The 24715-nt window shown below is 38.0% G+C and overlaps 1 pseudogene; it reads left to right on the forward strand.

The window, feature by feature from the left end:
* Nucleotides 1–20750: 20750 nt before the first annotated feature.
* Nucleotides 20751–22503, forward strand: LOC125964037 (tigger transposable element-derived protein 1-like; annotated as a pseudogene).
* Nucleotides 22504–24715: the final 2212 nt, after the last annotated feature.

Genomic DNA, 24715 nt, shown 5'->3' on the forward strand with positions numbered 1-24715 from the left:
GAAAGAAATTAAAGATGATACAAATAGAGGGAGAGATATACCATATTCTTAGATTGGAAGAATCAACATTGTGAAAATGACTCTACTACCCAAAGCAATCTACAGATTCAATGCAATCCCTATCAAACTACCACTGGCATTTTTCACAGAACTAGAACAAAAAATTTCACAATTTGTATGGAAACACAAAAGACCCCGAATAGCCAAAGCAATCTTGAGAACGAAAAAAGGAGCTGGAGGAATCAGGCTCTCTGACTTCAGACTATACTACAAAGCTACACTAATCAAGACAGTATGGTACTGGCACAAAAACAGAAATATACATCAATGGAACAGGATAGAAAGCCCAGAGATAAACCCACGCACATAAGGTCACCTTATCTTTGATAAAGGAGGCAGGAATGTACCGTGGAGAAAGGACACCCTCTTCAATAAGTGCTGCTGGGAAAACTGGACAGGTACATGTAAAAATATGAGATTAGATCACTCCCTAACACCATACAGAAAAATAAGCTCAAAATGGATTAAAGACCTAAATGTAAGGCCAGACACTATAAAACTCTTAGAGGAAAACATAGGCAGAACACTCTATGACATAAATCACAGCAAGATCCTTTTTGACCCACCTCCTAGAGAAATGGAAATAAAAACAAAAATAAACAAATGGGACCTAATGAAACTTCAAGGCTTTTGCACAGCAAAGGAAACCATAAACAAGACGAAAAGACAACCCTCAGAATGGGAGAAAATATTTGCAAATGAAGCAACTGACAAAGGATTAATCTCCAAAATGTATAAGCAGCTCATGCAGCTCAATATCAAAAAACAAACAATCCAATCCAAAAATGGGCAGAAGACCTAAACAGACATTTCTCCAAAGAAGATATACAGAGTGCCAACAAACACATGAAAGAATGCTCAACATCATTAATCATTAGAGAAATGCAAATCAAAACTACAATGAGACATCATCTCACACCAGTCAGAATGGCCATCATCAAAAAATCTAGAAACAATAAATGCTGGAGAGGGTATGGAGAAAAGGGAACACTCTTGAACTGCTGGCGGGAATGTGAATTGGTACAGCCACTATGGAGAACAGTATGGAGGTTCCTTAAAAAACTACAAATAGAACTACCATATGACCGAGCAATCCCACTACTGGGCATATACCCTGAGAAAACCATAATTCAAAAAGAGTCATGTACCAGAATGTTCATTGCAGCTCTATTTACAATAGCCCGGAGATGGAAACAACCTAAGTGCCCATCATTGGATGAATGGATAAAGAAGATGTGGCACATATATACAATGGAATATTACTCAGCTATGAAAAGAAACGAAATTGAGCTATTTGTAATGAGGTGGATGGACCCAGAGTCTGTCATACAGAGTGAAGTAAGTCAGAAAGAGCAAGACAAATAACGTATGCTAACACATATATATGGAATTTAAGAAAAAAAAATGTCATGAAGAACCTAGGGGTAAGACAAGAATAAAGACACAGACCTACTAGAGAATGGACTTGAGGATATGGGGAGGGGGAACGATAAGCTGTGACAAAGCAAGAGAGTGGCATGGACATATATACACTACCAAACGTAATATAGATAGCTAGTGGGAAGCAGCCGCATAGCACAGGGAGATCAGCTTGGTGCTTTGTGACCACCTAGAGGGGTGGGATAGGGAGGGTGGGAGGGAGGGAGATGCAAGAGTGAAGAGATATGGGAACATATGTATATGTATAACTGATTTACTTTGTTATAAAGCAGAAACTAACACACCATTGTAAAGCAATTATACTCCAATAAAGATGTAAAACAAAACAAAAAAAGATCACCCCAGAATGTGGCTGGTAGAAGGTTCTAAAAGAGGCTTCTTTGGTGGAATGGCAATATTGCTTTATCATCAGCTAATTTGCTGACGTTGGTCTTATAGTGCCTTGTTTCTCAACTGAATTTTTGAAGTTATTTTTCTTACTTCAACCTATTCCTAAAATGTTGTGTTGTTTGGTCCACCAAGCCGTTTCATTCTGTTGTGCCCTCAGAGGTATAATGAGCCCAAGACCCAGAAAATACTGACCTTCTACACCTTATGATTCTTCTGTATTCAGAGACGGTCATCATACTGTGATTATAAAATGAAGCACAAGTCTGTATTGTTATTTGAAGATGAAAACGTGAGTTCTCCTGATCCTATAAGTGAAAGGAGTTTATCCATGTGATTATGCACCAGGCCTACTGCCACAGCCCCGTGTTTGTAATGTTAATGAACACTTTGAGCTTCCGTAATCCAACCTTAAACATCAAAGTTATGAGAGAACAGACATTTCCATGTAAGGGCTATGTGATTTAAATAATACACTTACTATTTTTATTAGTGATAGCATTTCCTTCTATCTGAAGGGTTAAGGATGAGAGGTTGCTAGCATTTGGTGGTATTGTTGTTTTTTCCCTTTGACACTTGTGAAAAGAGATGGAATACACAATATAAATGGTTGGTGATGAGACTTTTGAATTCTGTATCAATATTGTCATCTCTTCTCCAATAAGATTAAAACTGAAGTAGGTGGTACAGTGTGATGGATGTGGAGTAGTTTAATAAAGTGTAGAATTATCCCTTATTGGGGGTACTTAGGATAATTTCCTTTTCCATCTGAATGCCTGTTTAAATTGCCTTTTATACCTAAAATTTTCTTACTAATCTATAGTCATCTTAGCATTTTCAAACCAACAAACATACTCCTGAACTCTTTAATTCAGTGCTACATCTCAGGTTGGGTTTCTGAATCTGTAGCTATGGAAAACTATGATACATTAATAAAACTATAGCAGTTTGAAAAGAAAAATACCTTTCCAACTTTTTCCAAGACAAAGCAGTAAAATTTCATAACTGCAAGAGACCCTAGAAGTATTGAATCCAACATCTTCATTTTAATTGAAGGAATAAGACCCATGGGAATAGAAACATTTGTTTGTCACACAACTTGCTGGCCCTAAAACCTGTGTTTCTTTGTTCTGGGTGCAAAGTTGGTCTCCCCGTGTCGTGGTTCTGGCCTGTGAAAGAATACTCTCATACCACATATCACTGCCAGGTGTACTGATAGCTAAGGAAGGAGCCTCTGCGGAGGCAGAACAGCTTAGTGGGTAAAGTTTGAATACTAGACTGAGAGGATTCTGGCTTGCAAACCTGGCTCTACTGGCTGTTATTTTAGGCAAGTTACTTAACTTCTCTGACCTCAGTTTCCTTATAAAATGGAGTTTATAATCTTGCTAAATCTACAGGTCATTGTAAAGGTCAAACGAGGCTCTAACACATATTATGAACTCAATATGCTTCGGAATAAATATCCTAACTCTGGTTTTGACAACCATGAGTGGAATTCAGTAATTTTAACATTGAGAGCTTTATCTCTTTATCTTCAGACCACAGAGTTCAATAAGCAGAGGGTAAGAAAGATCCAAATCAATTATGACTAACAGACTGGTCTCAGTGTTTTGATTTGCCAAACCCAGCTAGCCTGTATAAATTGGAAACCTGAGTCTTTTCCCAGAGATTCAGATCATTTTCACCACAACAATTCCAGGCAGCAGAGCATCTATCTCAACTTGTGACATATCCAGGGATAGAGACTTGAGAGCCCTCTAGTGAGTCCATTTTGGGGGATTTAACCCCCATCTTCTCAGTTTACCTCCCTAAGAAAACAGCAAGAAGAGAAGAAAGTCATATTTGAATTTACTGAATGTTCGTAGCAATATGTAAATGATATAAGTGTGTGATTTGGGTTTCCCCACATTTGAGTGTGAGTAGTTTATTTAGGAAGTGATCTCAGAGGGCATCAGTAGGGGAGCAGAAAACAAGACAGAAAAGTGAAGAAGAAGCGTTATCACGCAGGCTATTGCTGTGAACAACTGGGGCTCAACCTCCGTGGAATTAGATGTAAAACACACCAAGATTTATTGTACCTGAAATGTGAAGAAGCTAGGATATTTACCCTTCAATCTCAGGCATCCCTGATTGAGAGCTGTTCCTGGGTGATTTAATTCTCTGACACTTCCAGCCTGTGCCATACATGGGCTGAGAGAAAGCCATGTGGCAGGATATTGCAGTAGAATGCTGCGGCATAAACTTGATGAATGAGTGAGTATGAACAGAATCTGGGTGATGTCGCTGTAGTATGTCTTATGATAAAACCAATAACCACTGGGAAGCATCTGGCCACAGAATGTGATCCTTGAAACTGAAGAATCTGATATATTTATCTAATGAAGTGTCTTTGAAGAAATAAAAATAGATCATATTACATCCTTAGAAAAAGCAGGGGAAGGTGGACAAGAGGTGTCCTTTTGCACCTGAGGATGCATATACCTAAGCCCACATCCTTTTGATCCCAACTTCATTCCTCATTTCACTAATACTTTTTGGAAATATGGCTTATTAGAAATCATTCTGCAGTCATGCTCATAGATTATGTATTTTGCACCTCTTTCCTTCCCATATATCATTATAACAAATTTTGTCATGCTATTACAAACCTTTTGTTAATTAGCATTTGGGTGATATTTTTGGGGGGACCCATGTACTATGAAATTGTTATATGGGGAGGGGAGCATGCATTTATAGATTAGGTATCATGCTTAATACTTTGGGATAATTTCCTAAGTAATAATAATAATAAAGAATAATAATGATTAAAAAAAAGAAAACATTCTAAAACACAACAATGGGCCGTTATCTCTGCAGTTCCCATTTTCCACTCGGCACATAGTGACAAGATGTTTCTCAAGTTGGTGGAAACATCAACAGCCCAAGACTTGGCTCTTCATTAAGCATTGTATTCTGCAAAAATTCAGTTGATTACTAATTATAAATGGACAGAAGGATAATATAGATAATACTGAAAGAATAACAATATAAGGAAAGTTAGCATGAGTCTAACTCAAAATTCAGAACAAGTTCAAGCTGTTGCTCTGGCATATGTCTTCATTTGGGACCAGAGTGAAGGGTGGGAAATTTCAAAATTATCCAACATGTTTTCTTTTTGTACTTGGAAAGATGTCTAGGGTTTTTCTATTCTTTTTCAATCTATGAAATGAGCCCAATTACTTGTGTTCCCGGGATGCATTCACACAACTAAGAATCAAAGCACCATCTTGGGTCCTTCTTTTTCTCTACCCAGGCTCACTAACCTGCTATTTAGGAAAGACACTGATAGCATATATTAAATTTACTTGCATGTCATGACTTGCTCTAACAGCAATGCGATGTTATCTTTATCTTTTTCAGTCAAAGTTTAAAAAAAGACCCTGTTAACGAAGTCTTATCAATAATTTTGATGAGACAGAGTACCCATAACCTACTCTGCAGAGGCAGCCTTCGGATAAGAGCTGTACATTAGGACAGCAGCTAAATGATTGTTGTACGATCCACAGCTATAGAGGTAAGTTAATTTATATTTTGGTATGCCCTGTGATGTAGTAAAAATGGTAAACCCAAACTATTTAAAATTATGTCTAAGAAGGCAGAACATTTGCTCCCATTGGGCATTAGGTGGAAAATCGGGCATCAAGTTGAGTTTGCTCAACACTATGCTTTGGTTGATTGTTTACAGATCAACCACTAGCAAAGCGGAATAGGGACATTGGATTTTGGGGGGTTGCTTTTAATGACTGCAATTAGTTAATGGATTGTTAGCGGTCCGGCAACTAAATATCAGATTAATGACTAAACAATCAACTGGGAAATGGTTACATCATTTATTTTAATTTTTTTAAATGGAAGCATTATAAAACAAGTTGGCAAACTATGGCCCATGGACCAAATCCAACCCACCATTGTTTTTCTAAGGTAAGTTTTATTGAAACTCTAGCCATGCTCCTTTACATATTGTTTAGGGCTGTTGTTGCATTACTGTAACAGAATTGAGCAGTTGTGACAGAGACCAATGCCCCCCAAAGCCTAAAATACTTACTATTTGAGAAAAAGTTTACTCACCTCTGCTACAGAGATGTGACAATTATTTTGTACAACACATGCTTGTAGACTGCTACCTAAAGAGACCAAGGATGTGGGTTTCATTGCTATGTGCACATGTTAATATTACCTTATCACACTGACTCTAATTTGCCCTCTCTCTACTCAGCTCATGGCAGAGGGAGGACACTATTTCTCTTAAAACAAACAGACAGTCAAATAGCAAAAGGTCTTCTGATGAATTCCAGTCCCTTCTGATGTACGTCAGGGAATATTAACTTTGTTCTGTCATGAACAGTCTTCCATTCTATGTTGAGCAAATTGTTACTCTAATATACTGGTTCTCAAACTCCAGTGTATATCAGAATTATCCAGAGAGCTTTTTAGAATGAAGATTGCTGGGCTTAATCCCTCCTTTCCTCCTAGTTGCTGATGCGGTGGATCTAGGGTGGGTCTTAAGAATCTGCATTTCTAAAAAGTTTCCCAAGTGATGCTGATGCTGCTGGTCTAGAGATCACTTTAAGATCCACTGCTGGAATACACTGAGGCTGATTAATTTCTGTCCCTCTCCTGTATAGGCACTTTTGCCTTAAAGCTGAAACAACCATTACCCACTCATGGTTTAGTAGAGAATGGTAATCAACAAAGAACAAGCAACAATCTCCTTAAAGGTGACTATTTCACACTACGGCAGTACACCAATTAAAGCAAAAAGAAAGAACAAGAACAGGTGAGACTAACCAGTCTTAGTTACCAAGGTACTATAAGGGAGCAGAGACAGATAATGTAGAAAGTTTTCATTCTGTGGGAGTGTAGCAATTGACAGCAGAAGGTAGGAGTGTTTGTGAGGATAGGAGAGAAGAGATGAGACATTATAAGGTGTTAAGATGTCAAAATGTTCTCAGCATTTTTAAGTACATGATTCATTAGGTAGTGAATCATAGAATTTACATTGTGAGAGATCATCTAATACGATCTTTTTCCCCACATACGAATTTAAGATGTATGTGTGTGGATTTACATAAATATTTATTCCATAAAACTTTAATGTTAAAACTGCTCACTTGGCCTTATATTCATAAATTCACAAGATCCTCTTATGGTCAAAGATTTCTTTTGCAACTAGAAAAACAAGAAACAAATTACATTAAGCACCTAATATTATATAACAAACCACTAATAAGACAAAGAAAAATGCTAAGTCCCCTTGATTCTTGGTGAATAAGGCAGACATTAATGGAAATAAATAAGCAATAGATGTTTATTTTTCTTGGATACTTTGTAATTTAAGTTGCTTTGCCTTTTCTTGAGGGAAAAAAAAGTAGGGGGAGAAATTTAATCTCAAAAGATTAAATTTGAACGGGGCAGTGGTGAACAAATATAATTCATACCCTACCCTCTCAAGAATCATCAGTAAACACGATTGAAGTGTTCTTCCTATAAGAAAAAGTTCTAAAAAGTTAGAACTGGGAAAATTTAAACCTGATGTTTCTCATTTCCTTCCAACTTCTCCTGTGTCTGTTGCAACACTTGACTTTTCCTCTGCATCTGTGCCGGTGGGTTTCTGGATTGCTGGCACCGTGGTCTCTCTGGCTATTGCTCCTGAGAAGAAGAGGCCCAAGCTGGGCATGTCTGAGCTCCCCCTGCCCTTTCCTCTAGTCCCTGCATGCTCTCTCTCTGCACTTCCTGCTGTCAAAGTTATCATTGTCTCCAGTCGCACAAGCCCAGAAGCTCAGAGAGAACCCTGCCGACTCCTGCTTCCCTCTCAAATCTATTCTGTTCCCAGTCTTCTCCAGTCCTCTTTTATAATGTCTTTCACACCTGTCCCCTTGTCCCCTTGTCTCTCTCCTTCTCTGCCTCACTTCCACTTCCACCTACCCACTCTAAACCCTCCTCAGGGCAGAGTGGTTAAGAGCATGGGTTTCAAGCTAGGGCACCTAGACTTTGCTGCCAGCCCCCATGCCTCGGAGCTGGCGACTTCTGATGTTAAAGTGTCTGAGCCTCAGTGCCATCATTTTATTTTTAAAGTGGGCATAATAATATTTGCTCATTCAGTTGTTATAAGGATAAAATAACATGCAATGCATAGCATGGTGTCTGGCACACAGTTAAGTGTCCCCAAATAGAGTGACTATAAAAGTTATCATTCAGGAGGTGAACTTACTGTGTAGCTTCAATTTTCTTTTGCACCTTATATACAAGTACTTACTTTCTTATCTAATCTTGTATTCCAAATTTTCTTTTATTTTCTTATATAAAATTTTTATTGCTTTTTATGTAGGATTCATCTTCCACCCTGGAGGAGAGGACCCTGTAGAGAGAGAAAAACAAGAATTCACTGTGTAGGGATAGTGGTGAAAATGTCTGCCTTTGTGCAAATGTCAGAAAAATCAAAGAAGGCTCTCCCCTCCTTCTCCCAGCAGTATTCATATATTATGTTTAAGTTTTTAGGGTGCTTTCATATTTGCCATTTCTCTTGAACTCTACTGTTATGGATCACATTGTGTCACTCCCAAATTCTTATGTTGAAGTCCTAAACCCCAGTTCCTCAGAATGTGATCTTATTTGGAAAAAGTCGTTGCAGATATAATTAGATTTTGATGAGGTTATACTGGAGTAGCTCCTATTCCAATATGACTGGTGTCATTATGAGTGGGGAAATTTTGGACCCAGATGCACACACAGGGAGAACATCATGTGAAAATGAAGGCAGAAGTCAAGGAACACCAAAGATAGCCAGCAAATCACCAGATGCTAGGAGAGAGGCATGGAGGAGATTCTCCTTTGCACTGTCAGACAGAGCATGGCCCTGTTGACACCTTAATATCAGACTTCTAGCCTGCAGAATTATGAGATGATAAATTCCTATTGTTTAAGCCATGCAGTTTGTGGTAGTTTGTTATGGCAGCTAGCAAACTAATATGCTTACAAAGATGCTATGAGACAGAGAAGGTAGTGACTGTAAAACAGACTAGTGTTTGAAGGAACTAGTTGAACAGTGGTAGCTGGGGATGGACCAGGAAGGCAGGGAGTTGCTGCCTGGTAGAAGTCAGGGGACCCAGGCTGGGTCCTCAGGCAATGCCTGTTTCCCTTCCTGCTCAGGCTTGGCAAGGAGAGGAACAGGAAGTTAGATCAGAAGATGAGGCCTGAGCTAGCCTCTGGGAAACCCCAAGGCACAGGTAGCCATTTCCCCATTGCTGAAGTTTCATCTTCCTGAGAGTGGAGACCTGCAGGACCATTAAAGGGCAGAGGGCATTATGCTCCCAGCCCAACCAACCCTGAATGGTTTTTAGTTTGTAGAATTTTCCACCTAACACAGTTTCCTAGTGCATTGAATTCTCATAGTCAATCAACATCACCCCTGCTCTATCTAACCCGCAGGTCAGAACAAATTATAATTACACTTTTAAAGACAAGAAGGGTAAGCTAACTCACAACCTCATGCCAAGAGGCATAGAACATGTGCCTGTGCCAGCTGTTTTCTACATCTGAGTTTTCCCCCCTTTAATTGTGAATTTATGACTGTTTAATGAATAACTGAATCAGCTGGAAGTCTGATATCAAGATAAGTAGGATTTTATTTTAACCGGAAAATAAATCCCTTTCAAATTTATCAGCTGAAGAGCATCCAGATCTACCCCCTCGGGAGCTAATTTTGATATCTTCATGGTGATGAGAATGGCAGCCCAGAGTGGCTCAGGAAACAGATCATCCCCTAGGCAACATGACATGCTGGTGGATTCTATCTCAATACCCTTTGTCACACTGAACTACACTCACTGGAAGGGAGCACCTAGCAACATGTCTGCTATGAATAGTGCAGAATTATTTTTTCTTGTTTTCTGTGGGTTTTTTCCTTCTGTGTTTGAATTTTAAAAACTTTTGTAATAAAAAAGTGCTACCATTCCCCCTTTATAAGGTTCAGTCAGGCCTAGACAAACACCAGTGCAATCTTAAAACCCACTGAATTGAAATCTAATTGGCCTCTCTGTAATAAACTGGACAGATAAAAAGACCACATACCTATTTAAATTTGAATTTCAGTTAAACAATGAATAATTTTTTACTATAAGTGTCTCCCAAATATTGCATGGGATAGACTTATAGTAAAAAATTATCCATTATTTATCTGAAATTCAAATTTAACTGGATGTCCTATATTTCTATTTGCTAAATCTGGCAACCCTACTCTGTCAGAGATGGAGGTTTTTCTATCCCAGTTTTTATGTTCCCTTAATCAAATAAGAAGATGTTACTGGGTTCTTTTTTTCCTTAGCAAAGAAGAACTTTGAGTGTGCTCCAGAAGAGTTTAAAAAATGTTCTCCCTGATCACTCAATTAAAAGGTTAAAATGCCAACTCATGAGTCTCACTTAAGTTGTGTTTAATAATTGTATTCTCAAGCTCCACAGGAGAGCCTTAAACACGGTAAAGAAATGACCCCTAGGATGTGGAACTCAGTTAAAACCTGATGTGAGTGTCCTTTCTTACTGTAGAATGTATCACTCTGAGGAAGCATTGAGATTTGATAGCACTGGAGACTACTGAATTTTTATTATAGTCTCGGTTATTGAAAATAACACTATTTATTTCTATCTAATGACTTTCTAGAAATTTCCAAAATATATACTTGTATTTAATTAAACTGGTTTAAGAAAACAAAGGTATAGTTTTTATTCATCAGAATAATTTTCCCACACACTTGTTACTGTGCTCATCTCCAGGTCTCCAGGCCCAGGCCTAGGGACGAACACAAACTATCATTCGCAATAGTTTTGTATTTCTAGGTCTTAAAAATATATCACAGGTGGGAACGCTGCTTGGAATAATCCAGAATCCAGAAAGCTTTGTTACAGATTAACAAAATTTATTATATTGACATTAAGTGATATACAATGTAATTTTAAATACCACTCTAGATAGCAAGTTATTTTCTTGTGCAAGATATTGAACTCACTGTTTACTTTCTAATCTAGAAGATAATAATAGTAATAGTGGTACTTCAGGGTTTTGGGGAATTATCCTAAAGATATGTGTAAAGTAATTAGCACTGCTGCTTGGCATATGTACATAGCACAGTGCTCAATGAATACTAGTTGCTATTATTATTTTATTTATTTATTTATTTATTGCGATATGCGGGCCTCTCACTGTTGTAGTCTCTCCCGTTGCGGAGCACAGGCTCCAGACACGCAGGCCCAGCGGCTATGGCTCACGGGCCCAACCGCTCCGCAGCATGTGGGATCTTCCCGGACCGGGGCATGAACCCGTGTTCCCCGCATCGGCAGGCGGACTCTCAACCACTGCGCCACCAGGGAAGCCCTACTATTATTATTATTAAAAATATTAGTTCATTTATAAAATCATAAAACTTGCAAAAGACACATAGTTGGAGAAGACTTTTCCATACCAGTTCTTTCCTAATTTTGCATTCTGGGGCTACGATGGAAGGACACCACTTTAAAACCCAAGCACAGTGCTGTGAATGTGATGAAAACATGTAGGCTAAATCCTTCTTTCTTTCCCCATACCATCTATTGTTGGGAATTTTGACTCTTTACTGAAAGTATTACATGATGGCTCCATTGGTTTTTCCATGTCACCAGAGGGGCCCCTTTGATACAAGAAACACAAGAAATGCAACCAGTTAGCAATTTAATTTAAAAAAAATCTATATTCAGACCAGTGTGCTGAAGAACAGTGAATAAGAGAGAGAATAGCAGGATTTGAGACTGACTAAAAAGCTGGAGATTGGTTTGAAATGCTCACATTTTAATTAATTAATTTTATTCTGAATGTGCTGGGGAGCCATTGGAGGGGTGTAAGTAAAGGAAAGACATGATTACCATTGCAACAAAAAGAATAAAATACTTAGGAATAAACCTACCTAAGGAGACAAAAGATCGGTATGCAGAAAACTATAAGACACTGATGAAAGAAATTAAAGATGATACAAATAGATGGAGAGATACACAATGTTCTTGGATTGGAAGAATCAACACTGTGAAAATGACTATACCACCCAAAGCAATCTACAGATTCCATGCAATCCCTACCAAACTACCACTGGCATTTTTCACAGAACTAGAACAAAAAATTTCACAATTTGTATGGAAACACAAAAGACCCCGAATAGCCAAAGCAATCTTGAGAAAGAAAAACGGAGCTGGAAGAATCAGGCTCCCTGACTTCAGAGTATACTACAAAGCTACACTAATCAAGACAGTATGGTACTGGCACAAAAACAGAAATATTGATCAATGGAACAGGATAGAAAGCCCAGAGGTAAACCCATGCACATATGGCCACCTTATCTTTGATAAAGGAGGCAAGAATATACAGTGGAGAAAAGACAGCCTCTTCAATAAGTGGTGCTGGGAAAACTGGACAGGTACATGTAAAAATATGAGATTAGAACACTCTGTAACACCATACACAAAAATAAACTCAAAATGAATTAAAGACCTAAATATAAGGCCAGACACTATAAAACTCTTAGAGGAAAACACAGGCAGAACACTCTATGACATAAATCACAGCAAGATCCTTTTTGATCCACCTCCTAGAAAAATGGAAAGAAAAACAAAAATAAACAAATGGGACTTAATGAAACTTAAAAGCTTTTGCACAGCAAAGGAAACCATAAACAAGACGAAAAGACAACCCTCAGAATGGGAGAAAATATTTGCAAATGAAGCAACTGACAAAGGATTAATCTCCAAAATGTATAAGCAGTTCATGCAGCTCAATATCAAGAAAACAAACAACCCAATCCAAAAATGAGCAGAAGACCTAAATAGACATTTCTCTAGAGAAGATATACAGATTGCCAACATACACATGAAAGAATGCTCAACATCAGTAATCAGTAGAGAAATGCAAATCAAAACTACAATGAGACATCATCTCACACCAGTCAGAATGGCCATCATCAAAAAATCTAGAAACAATAAATGCTGGAGAGGGTGTGGAGAAAAGGGAACCCTCTTGCACTGTTGGTGGGAATGTAAATTGATAGAGCCACTATGGAGAACAGTATGGAGGTTCCTTAAAAAACGAAAAATAGAACTACCATACTACTCAGCAATCCCACTACTGGGCATATACCCTGAGAAAACCATAATTCAAAAATAGTCATGTACCGGGCTAACCTGGTGGCGCACTGGTTGAGAGTCCACCTGCTGATGCAGGGGACACGGGTTCGTGCCCCGGTCCGGGAAGATCCCACATGCCGCGGAGCCGCTGGGCCCGTGGGCCATGGCCGCTAAGCCTGCACATCCAGAGCCTGTGCTCCACAATGGGAGAGGCCACAACAGTGAGAGGCCCGCCTAACGCAAAAAAAAAAAAAAAAAAAGTCATGAAGAACCTAGGGGCAAAATGGGGATAAAGATACAGACCTACTAGAGAATGGACTTGAGGACAAGGGGAGGGGGAAGGGTAAGCTGGGAAGAAGTGGGAGAGTGGCATGGACATATACACACTACCAAATGTAAAATAGATAGCTAGTGGGAAGCAGCCGCATAGCACAGGGAGACCAGCTCCGTGCTTTGTGACCAACTAGAGGGGTGGGATAGGGAGGGTGGGAGGGAGATGCAGAGGGAGGATACATGTATATGTATAGCTGATTTACTTTGTTATAAAGCAGAAACTAACACACTATTGTAAAGCAATTATACTCCAATAAAGATGTTAACCAAAAAAAAAAAAAAAAAGGAAACACATGAGCAGATTTGCTTTTTGAAAAGATCATTCTGGCTCCCCTAATTCCCTCAGGCAATAAATAATCTCTCCTTCTTCTACTTCTACTTTGTCTTTATTGTTTATGGTTCTTTGTTTTGTTTTCTGTGTATATCTTCCTTGATTAAATGTAAACTTAATGAAGATAGAAATTACCTTATTTTATCTTTATAACCCCTATATTTCAGGGTGCTTTGCAAATAATAGTCAACATCAGTTTTTAAGTGTGAATTAGTGCACAGATAGGAACAAAGAAAGAAACATAACCAGCCGAATCTTCAAGATAGGCTAAGTGAAAAAACCCAGGTGTTGACACTTCTCCTCCAAGGATGGCAGTTTTCACAACGTGCGTGGCTCACTCTGCACTGCATTAAACTAGAGCAGTTTCACCACAGGGCATTTTGATCAATCCATAGTAAAAGCATTTATTATCTCAGTCACTGTTTTGTTTGGGGGTCATCAAAAAAAAATGACACAAATTGTGAAGGTGCTATTTCTCGGATACATGCTATATGAAAAGGAGATTCTTTTATCTGTACAGGATGCCCACGCTGTGCTGTTAACCATGGCCAACTGTCATAGGCTGGTGTCCTTACTGCTTTTCTGCATTTAGGTCAGAATCTTGGGAGCAAGATGCAAGAATAACAACACCTTGTATTCTCATACTACCACAATTTTTAAGTGTCCCCAAATGTTCCACAGATGTTCCAATGTATGAGGAATGTGTAGCACTGAGCAGTTAAGGGCTCGAGGTGTCCTGATTCTAAGCTAAGTTTTTATTAAAACAAGAATGCAAAGGATGTTTCCCACCTTTCTGCCTGTACATGTAATCCTTTGGACAAAAAATTTTCACCCAAAGTTCCAGTGGGGTATGGAAGACTGGTAAAGCCCACAGGACTTATAAGAAAGAAATGGAAGGCAAAGATTGGATGAGCTTTCCCAGTCGGCTGTGCATACATCAGGATGGTTGCCTGTCTGGGATTGGACTTCCAGAAGACCATGGAGCAGAAAGGATTTAGCCAAGAAAATGAAGGAGAGGATCAGAATGAGAATACCTCAGATTGGTATGAAGCTAAAAGGGGCCTGAGTGAAAAAAAAAAATACTGACTGGGATGTTTATTGAATGCTTTCTCCATGGTGTTTAACATAAAACTACTTCCCCAAATATTTTCCCAAATCTTCAGTAAACTATATATTGCTTAATATTGCCTTTGAAGGGAGTCAATTCTTAGGAATGAATGTGGGGAAGTGCTGAATCCAGCTTCAAGTGTAGGTGTGGTCAAGAGCCGATGCTCTCCTGAAGCCAGGATCTATGGTTACACAACTCCAAAATCAAATGCCATATTTCGCCTGATCTTGGAAAATTCTTGCCACAACTTTCGGAAATTCTTTCATGAACAACAGCAAAAAAAAAGATGAAGTTTTTATTCTCCAGAGTTTTATCTAAAAAATATATATAGCCTGCAGGATCTAAACTGGTGATAAATTCTTAGTCTGTACTTTCTAAAGATAATTTTTTGCTGAGAAATCATTCAGAGGACCCTGTTCATTAAACTGGCTGGACAGTATCCACATAAGCTCAGTCTTGCTGTCTTGCAAATTGTTATTGGAAACATGATTAGACTCCAAAAATACATCTATTTGACTTGCAACCTTTGGCCGGCTGACTGCTTTTTCCTGTCTCATCCTTTTACAACCAGCTCCATTGACAGCTGCTTCCTTAGGCTCTCATAAAGGAATGTATGCTCTGGGAAATAAGAGAAAAATAAAAAGAGAAAGGAAAGCAGAAAACCTGTTCTGTATCAGTTCCCATGATGAGGTGGGGATTGTAGGGCTTTATTTTATCCAAACCCCCTGAACACTTCTGTTATCCGCCAGACTTCCCTGATGAGTCTGATGTTTCCTGTTTATTTTTTAATAAACTTTAAATTGATGTATACTACCTAATGAACCACACATAAGTCTAAAATTCCATAAATTTTGTGCTCGCTTCGGCAGCACATATACCAAAATTCCATAAATTTTCACAACAGTAACACTCATGTATTCACCACTAAGGTCGAGAAATAGGACACCAGCAGTATGCCAGAAGTCCCCCTCATGCCTTCTCCTACTCATTGCAACCTTTATTCCTTGACAGGAGTAAACTTTACTTCCAGTTTCATGGATTAGGTGTTTCTTTCTTAATACTTTATCTGTAAATGGAATCATATTAGTCTCCTTGAACTGCCATAACAGAGTATCACAGATGGGGTGGCTTTAATAATAGAAATTAATTTTCTCACACTTCTGAGGCTGAAAGCCCAAGATGAAGGTGTCATCAGGGTTGGTTTCTGGTGAGAACACTTCCTGGCATGTATACGGCAACCTTCTCACTGTGTCTTCACATGGCCTTTCTTCTGTGTGGACACTTTCCTGTGTCTCTTCCTCCTCTTATAAAGACACAAGTCCAATAGATTAGGGCTCCACCCTTATGACCTCATTTAATTTTAATTATCTACCTAAAGGCCCTATCTCCACATACAGTCACATTTGGAGTTAGGGCTTCAACATATGAAATTTTAGGGGTGTGTGTGTGTGTGTGTGTGTGTGTGTGTGTGCATTTTAGTCCATAATATTCAGTATGTACCATTCTATGCCTAAATTTTTGCTTAATATTATGCCTGAGATGTTCATTCATTTTGCTTTCATGCAGCTTTCATCCATTTGTTTTCAATGCTGTAGCATTCCTTTGTATGGGTAAAATATATTAGCCATTCTATTGTTGATGGACCTTTTAGTTGACTCCAGTTTGGGGTTATCACACATGAAGTTACTATGAACATTCTTGTGCATGTCTTTAGTAAATATATGCACACACTTCTGTTTGGTATTTCTCCCAGTAGTGGAGTAGTTGGGTCTTAGCATATGTGTATGTTCAGCTTTAGCATATATTGACAAAGAGTTTTCTAAAATATTTGAGCCAATTTACACTCCCATCAGCAGCATATGAGAATTCTGGTTGCTCCATATCCTCACCAACATAATTATTGTTGACCTTTTACATCTTAGCCATTTTGCTTGATGTTTAGTGGTATTACATTGTAGTTTCAATTTACACTGATGACTAATGATTTTGAGTACCTTTTTATATTTATTGACCTTTTGATATACTATTTTGTGATGCGCCTATTTCGCCTGTTTCCTTTTGTATTACACGTTTCCTCTATAGACTTGTTAGGGTTCTCAATATACATGTTAATTTTTCTTCAATTCTGTAGTGTCAAAGAACAATTTCTAGATTTTTTTAGTCACCATTGACATAGAAATATTTTACTCACATATACAAGTGAGAGCTGTCATTAGACTGCTGTTAAGAAACAAAGGCAAAGTATAGACTTATAAGAAGAGAGAAAAGGAGAAATCTGTGGACAGTCTGAGCAGTCTGAGAACAGTGAGTTTTGTTTTACTCTGTTTTTCGTGGAGGAGTCAATTGATGTTGGTGGGTGGATTCTCCAGAAGTAAACACTGAGATGGAATTTAGGTCACAAATGTCTGTGAAGGGAAGAGGAATAAAGCAGGTCTGGAGAGAGGGAACTGCAATTCAGGACAAACAGAGTCATTGCCAACATTTCAGGGAAGAGTACATTTTGCCTTTACATTTTTGGGGGTAAACTGATAAGCTAGAAAAATAGTCAGTCTAGGCACTTTGCCCTTGAGCAGGCTGGGTAGTTTATCAAAAACAAAAACAAAAACAAAACAATTTATTATCTTTTAATTCTACAAAAATTTCTAAGAGTTTAGCTGTCCTGTAGCATATCTGGACATTTCTTTCTATTACCAGCCCCACTTTAGGCCAGTTCTTCAGATTCCCCTCATCAAAATTTCTCAGTGGCTTGTCTTCCCCCTCCCTTTCTAGTGTATGCTAACGAAGAGAATTTCTTTGATTTGTACTTAATTTTAGTTCTTTAAAACTTCTAAGATAATGTAGGAAAATATCTTCATGACCATAAAATAACAAAAGTTTTCTTAAACAGAATATGAGAAATACTATTTAAAAAACAATTTATAAATTAGACTGCATTGAAAATAAGAACTCTACTCAGATGTCATTGTAAGAGTTAAAAGACTATGAGAGAAAATATTTTCCCATACATTGTATCCAATAAGATTAACTTTTTTTTTTGGTGTTTGAATATCCAATTGACCCAATGATATTTCTTTGTTTGTAGTCATTTTACTATGATGTTCCTAGGTGGATTTTATTTATATTTTTCTTATTTACTGTTTGTAGCATTTCTTGGATCTGTGGCTTGACATCTTTCACTAATTTTAGAAAATCCTTGGTCATTATCTCTTCTAGTATTGCTTCCACCCATCCTCTCTCTCTTCTTTTACTGGAAATCCAATTACATATGTTAGATCTTCTCACTAGTGTCCATCTGTCTCTTAAATGATTTTCTATATTTTCATCATTTTTCTTTCTGTTCTTTAGCCTGGATATTCTCTTCCCAGTTTTAAAACAGTTAGAAAATGCTCTCTTAACTTTGTCTGATATTCTGTTAAAAACAATTTATTGAGTTTTTGTGTTTTTCATTTCTAGTATTTCAATTCAAGTCTTTTTTTCTCTAACAGATTCTAGTTCTCTGATAAAATTATCCATCTATGGTAGTTTTTCCATTACCTGTTTCTCTTCTCTTGGTTTTAGATTATTTGTTTTTGTCTTGTTGTATGCCTGGTAATTGAAAGAATGCTAAACATGTATGAAATATTGAGAGCTAATTAGAGATTCTGGATAACATTATCTTTTTCCAAAGAGAATTTACTTTTGCTTCTTGAAGAAAGATTAGGGCAGATTATTTCATCTCTTCTCAAACTGAGCTAACAAGGAGCTGAGTTTCAGCTTTCCTGCAGGCTGGTCAATTTCCTTTATTATTTAGGTTTTGCTCCTCAGGAGTTTCATCTGAAAATATGAAGTATTTTCCAGGGCTTCTCCTCCTTGGCAGACCTTGCTCTTCATTTTTTAAAAAATCCCTTGAGACTGCCAAAAACTCTGACCAGCTTATCAGGTTCTTAGTTCTAGTTATGAATTGTCAAACACATGTCAGAGCATAAAAGGGAACTTATTTCAATGGTTCAGGAGTATCTCACAGAACACACAAGGTAACTTGATCCATGGAGATGGAAAAGATGCTGATGTTCCTTGAAAAGAAAAGCATAACTAGATGTTGCACTCACTTCTCAGAACTTCTTTCTGAAATCATGACCTTTCAAGTCCTTGGTGCTTTGATGTCCCTTTAATGCCTTCAAACAAATTTTCAGAAAACATTTTTTGAGATTTCTAGTTGTTTTCAGTGGGATATGAAATGAGACAGTCCACTGATAGCCAAAAGTGGAAGGTGTTTTCCTGTCCTTTTAATTAGTACCCTTCAGTTCTGCATAAGTCTTTCCTCTCCTTCCCTCCCCCTTCCCAGTTATTGTTTTATCATATCCACAGGAGATGCATACCTAGTTTTAAGGAACCACCTTTGACTTTGACTTTGCCTCACAATATTTAGGACTGTACACTTATGTATTTCAATTCAGATAACACTGACTCCTGAGACTCACCCCTGCCTGGACCTGGAAAATTTATCCCTACAACTCAGTAATAATTCTGAAGGCATTTGACAGTGTCCTATGGCTAATACAGTAAAAAAAAATATTGAAGTTAACTAATGTTTGATGTTCGCCAGGTACAAATAGTGTGTGTGTGTGTGTGTGTGTGTGTGTGTGTGTGTATTTCTACTAAAGTTATTTAGTGACTTTTAATTCTTATTTCTAAGCCTTATTATGAATTCTATTTTCTCCAATGGTTTCATAAAGAGTGAATTGAGAATTATGAGAGATGGAGATACCTGAAAGACTAAACTAATTTGTTTCCTTAGCTCAGAGTTAGAAAGAAACTTATTATAGGAAAATAGCTAAGATAAGTGAACCTTTGCTCTTGCCATTTACTATAAGACCTGAGGAATGATAAATCCCTTCCTGCTGAAGAAGGTGAGTATCTGAGGCTACATTGGAATAAGATTAAGTGATGAAAAATTAAGGATAATGTCATTGTGATAACTGGTAATAAGAACACACTGAAACCTCATTAAGCATAAAAGGAACATTGATTCAGGAGCATATCATGTTACACACAAGGATTCAGGAGCATCTCATGGAACACACAAGGTAATGGATCAATGGAGATGGAAAAGATGCAGCCACTGCTAGATATGTCATCTGAAGCATAAAGCAAAAGAGAAATAATGTGGTTATTCTCCCTCCTACAACCCTCTGATCTGCCACAGTTTCTGATTGGCCAAACTTAATTGGAAGGCAAGAGAACTTTGGAAACAGAGAATGTATTAGCCCCCATGGGAGCAAAGAGAGTACAGGGAATGGATTTGAAGATAAGATGCAAATGACATATACTGTTATCAAAAGACAAACTATGAGTTTATTGTAGGAGAAATATGTGATAATGGTCCAGGAAATCCTATTTGAGAATACTATTTAAATGACAGTCTTTCTAAGGAAAATTTTAAAGGGGACAGTGATTTTAAAGACAGTGACATACCTATCTGAAAATAGGTATACCAGGAGCAGATTCTGAAACCACAGACATACCTCATTTTATTGTGCTTTGCTTTATTGCACTTTGCAGATATTGTGCTTTTTACAAATTGAAGGTTTGTGAACCCTGCATCGAGCAAGTCTATCAGCAGCATTTTTCCAACAGCATTTGTTCACTTGGTGTCTCTCTGTCACATTTTGGTAATTCACACAATATTTCAAAATTTTCCATTATTATTATATTTGTTATGGTGATCTGTGATCAGTGATCTTTGATGTTACTATTGTAATTGTTTTGGGGTGCCATGAACCTTGTCCATATAAGATGGCATTTTAAGTGATTAATGTTGTGTGTTCTGACTGTTCTACCTACCGGCTGTACCCCATCTCTCTCCTTCTCCTTGGGCCTCCCTATCTCCTGACACACAACAATGTTGAAATTAGGCCAACTAATAACCCTACAATGGCCTCTAAGTGTTCAATTGAGAGGAAGAGTCTCATCACGCTTCTCACTTTAAATCAAAAGCTAGAAATGATTAAGCTTAGTGAAGAAGGCATGTCAAAAGCCAAGATAAGTAATAAAGCTAGGCCCCATGTGACAAATAGTCACATTATGAGTACAAAAGAAAAGTTCTTGAAGAAAATTAAAAGTGCTACTTTAGCGCACACAAGAATGATAAGAAAGAAAAACAGCCTTACTGCTAATATGGAGAAAGTTTTAGTGGTCTGGATAGAGGATTAAACCAGCCATAACATCCCTTAAGCCAAAGCTGAATCCAGAGCAAGGCCCTAACTCTCTTCAATTCTGTGAAGGCTGAGAGAGGTGAGGAAGCTGCAAAAGAAAAGTCTGAAGCTAGCAGAGGTTGGTTCATGAGGTTGAAGGAAAGAAGCCATCTCCATAACATAAAAGTGCAGAGTGAAGCAGCAAGTGCTGATGTAGAAGCTGCAGCAAGTTATCCAGAAAACCCAACTAAAATAATGAATGAAGGTGGATACACGAAACAACAGAGAGTCAATGTAGATGAAACAGCCTTAAATTGCAAGAAGGTGTCATCTAGGACTTTCACAGCTAGAGAGGAAAAGTCAATGCCTTCCTTCAAAGCTTCAAAGGACAGGGTTAGGGGCTGATGCAGTTGGTGACATTAAGTTGAAGCCAATGTTCAATTACCATTCTGAAAGTCCTAAGGCCATTAAGAATTATGCTACATCTACTCTGTCTGTGCTCTGTAAATGGAACAACAAAACCTGGTGACAACACATTTGTTTACAACATGGTTTATCGATATTTTAAGCCCACATTTGAGATCTGCTGCTCAGAAAAAGAAGATTCGTTTCAAAATTTTACTTCTCACTGACAATGCACCTGGTGACCCAAGAGCTCTAATGGAGATGTACAATGAGATTAATGTTGTTTTCTTGCCTGCTAATATGACATCCATTCTACAGCTCATAGATCAAGGAGTAATTTTGACTTTCAAGTCTTGTTATTTAAGAAATACATTTTGTAAGCCTATAGCTGCCATAGATAGTGATTCTTCTGATGGATGTGGGTAAAGTAAATTGAAAGCCTTCTGGAAAGGATTCACCATTCTAGATGTCATTTTAAAATATTTGTGGTTCATGGGAAGAGGTCAAAATATCAACATTAACAGAAGTTTGGGAGATACTGATTCCAATGTTCATGGCTGACTTTGAGGGGTTCAAGACTTCAGTCGAGGAAGTAACTACAGATGTGGGGGAAATAGTAAGAGAACTAGAATTAGAAGTGGAATCTGAAGATGTGACTTAATTGCTGCAATCTTATGATAAAATTTTAACAGATGAGAAGTTGCTTCTTACAGATGAACCAAGAAAGTGCTTTCTTAAGATGGAATCTATTCCTGGTGAAGATGCTGTAAAGATTGTTGAAATGACAATAAAGGATTTAGCATATTACATGAACTTGGTTGATAAAGTAAAGCAGGGTTAGAGAGGATTGACTCCAAGTTTGAAAGAAGTTCTGTTGTGGATAAAATATTATCAAACAGCATTGCAGGCTATAGAGAAATTGTTTATGAAAGGAAGAGTAAATTGATGAAGCAAACTGATTGTCGTCTTATTTTAAGAAATTGCCGCAGCCATTCTAACCTTCAGCAATCACCACCCTGACCAGTTAGCAGCCATCAACTCCCAGGCAAGACCCTCCACCAGCAAAAAGATTACAACTCACTGAAGGCTCGGATAATGGTTAGCATTTTTAAGGTATTTTTAAAATCACAGTACACACATTTTTAAAGACATGATGCTATTGCACGCTTAAAACATTTGTATACACTGGAAAACCAAAAAATCCATGTGACTTGCTTTATTGCAATATTAACTTTATTGCAGTGGTCCGGAACTGTACCTGCAATATCTCCAAGGTATGCCTGTAGTGGTCTTCTTCGGTAATCATATGTATGTTGGGCATACGTTCATATGAATGCATATTAATGCTTATGATATGCATTTTCACACATTTTCATATAATTGTCTTACTTATTCAGATATTTCATGACTTAAAAAAATATTTCCCCTTGCTTAGCACATCATGTTGAACTGAATCTTTGCGCATGAATCTGAATGTCTGATTCCTCTTAAGACAATGAATCCACCTGGCTTATATTTACCGTGTGGAGAAAGTTCACCACCTGTGGCTGAAAAATATTGAATTAGAGCTAGTTTCTATCTACTGAAATGCTTCTCAGCTACGTTTTAAACTGTGAATAAACTGAGGAGTACAAAAGAGGAACCTCTTTTATAGGAGTTAGTGGAAAACAATTCCAGAATGTATTATTCCAGTTTTTATTTTACTCAGAACGGAATTAGATAAAAGCCCAACATATCTCTCTTCAGTTTTAGGATATCAAGAAATGGAAGACATCACCAATGAACCCAATCTACTGTTCTGGTATAGAAGCATCATCAGCCTAACAATAAACAAACAATCCAACTCTTATAAGCCATGGAGAAAACAAAATAAATACTTTGAACTTAGAGTTAGGATAGAGAGGTTCCTCATGGGATGTGTGAACTTCCACCCCACTTGAACATTCTCTATGATTCTTTCCATGCAGGGGATGCTACTAAGGAGCAGGACTTGTAGTGGGACTGTCTCTCCCGTCCCTTGTCTGTGGGCTGCCATTTGATTCCTGCAATAATTGTATCAAATAAATTTCTGAGCCAAGATCACATCTACTACTTTGGATAGTCTTCTGGGCCACTGCCATTGACAAGGAGGTTTGGAATTAAAGGGAGTTTGTTTATTTTAGCTTTACTAAATCTACTCTGGTGGTAGGATATCTGGGGTAAGGCAAAGAGACCTCTGTAACAGCACAATCCAATGCTGCTGGATGGAAGTTTCAGCAATGATCTATAATCTGTGCTGTCCAATATGGTAGCCACTGTCACAGGTTGCTATTAAGGACTTGAAATATAGCTAGAATGAAACATTAAATTTAAAATTTTTTAAATTTAATTCACTTAAATTTAAATAAACACATGAGGCTAGTGGTTACCTGAATTAATTTCCTATTGTTGCTGTAACAAATTACTACAAACTTAGTGGTTTAAAACAGTGGTTCCCAACATTTTTGGCACCAGGGACCAGTTTTGCAGAAGACAATTTTTCCATGGACCGGGGAGGAGGGGTGGTTTCGGGATGATTCAAGCGCATTACATTCATTGTGCACTTTATTTCTATTATTATTACACTGTAATATATAATGAAATAATTATACAACTCCCCATAATGCAGAATCAGTGGGAGCCCTGAGCTTGTTTTCCTGCAACTAGATGATCCCATCTGGGGGTGATGGGAGACAGTGACACCCGAAGTGTGTCCCGTATGTCCAGTCTACTTCGTAATCTCGTTTTGGTTGCGGTCACTGCAGAAAGGCCTGCTTTACAAAGATAGGATGCTGGAAATGCAAGCAGGCTTTTCAGTGCTTCTGTGGCAATCTCAGGATATTCCGTCTTGTCTTTAATCCAGAACATATGGAGATTTGAAGTTGTCTCAAGCATACTTTTAAGGCCACTGTCATTTGCGATCTCAAGCAGTTGATCCTCTTCTAGCAGGGACAAAGTTGATTCACCTGGCTTATTCACAAATGGGTCGCGGATCCATTCCTTCCCAGTTCGGGGGTCTTTGTGGTTGGGAAGTAATGCTCAAGCTCTTTTGAAAGCTGGGATAGGTGATCGTGCATCAGCTGGGAGAAAGAAGGCCCTGGCTCAGTCTCTTTCAAAATCTCTGCTAATGTTTGAAACATGTCAAAAATCTCAATGTTCACTCGTCGCCCCCATAATTCCAGTTTGGCTTTGAATGCAGCCACTTCATCTGCTGACTTGAACACAGTTGTCGTTCTCCCCTGAAGTGACAGATTGACTTCATTGAGCAGGTTGAATATGTCA

Source organism: Orcinus orca, chromosome 3 (genome assembly GCF_937001465.1).
Source record: "Orcinus orca chromosome 3, mOrcOrc1.1, whole genome shotgun sequence".
Lineage (NCBI taxonomy): Eukaryota > Metazoa > Chordata > Mammalia > Artiodactyla > Delphinidae > Orcinus > Orcinus orca.